This window comes from Apaloderma vittatum, unplaced genomic scaffold (assembly GCF_000703405.1).
Source record: "Apaloderma vittatum isolate BGI_N311 unplaced genomic scaffold, ASM70340v1 scaffold8316, whole genome shotgun sequence".
Classification (NCBI taxonomy): domain Eukaryota; kingdom Metazoa; phylum Chordata; class Aves; order Trogoniformes; family Trogonidae; genus Apaloderma; species Apaloderma vittatum.
This window is the reverse complement of record NW_009722246.1, coordinates 33,882-34,392: the sequence shown is the minus strand read 5'-3', so window position 1 is coordinate 34,392 and position 511 is coordinate 33,882. Positions and strand designations below refer to the sequence as shown.

General features: G+C 58.5%; 1 protein-coding gene across 1 annotated transcript in view; it reads left to right on the top strand.

Annotated features, from left to right (window-relative positions):
* The window catches only part of RBPMS (RNA binding protein with multiple splicing), a gene marked incomplete at its 5' end in the record, with an annotated part of 3,647 nt that overhangs the window by 2,521 nt on the left and 615 nt on the right, over positions 1-511 (top strand). The window lies entirely within an intron of this gene.

Sequence of the window (511 nt, the reverse complement as noted above, 5' to 3'; positions counted from 1 at the left end):
CTGGGGTGAGTTAGGGCTCACCTCCACCCTTACCTTTGAGCTTCCCTCGCAGCAACTCTTGGGGTTTCCGGCAGTTCAGATGCTGCGCCCGCGCTGGAGGGGTGACTTTCAGGCAGGTCTTGGTGCTCTCCTTGCTCCCAGGAAGGGGCTATCTCTGCCACCATCCATCCTGATGCTTTTCCAGATATCCCAGGGCAGGATGGAAAGACAGGTCCGTGGCTCGCCAGCCCGTTCGGGTGCAGCAGTGCAGGCTGCGTAGCGATGGCTTGCTTGAAGGCAACCTCCCAGTGCAATTCAAACATCTAATTAAACCTTAATGAAAAGTCTCCTGGCAGCCCGAGCTGCCAAAACAAGCGTGGCGTTACAAAGCGCCTGGCTGCCCGGCAGGAGGTTGGTTTGACAACACCTGGGACCTCTTTGAATGGAAAAATCCTTGCAAGGAAGTGGTGAGGCTCCAGCCTCGGCTCCCCTGCGACCGTTCTGCCTGGCAGCGCAGCCCCACACCGTGGCC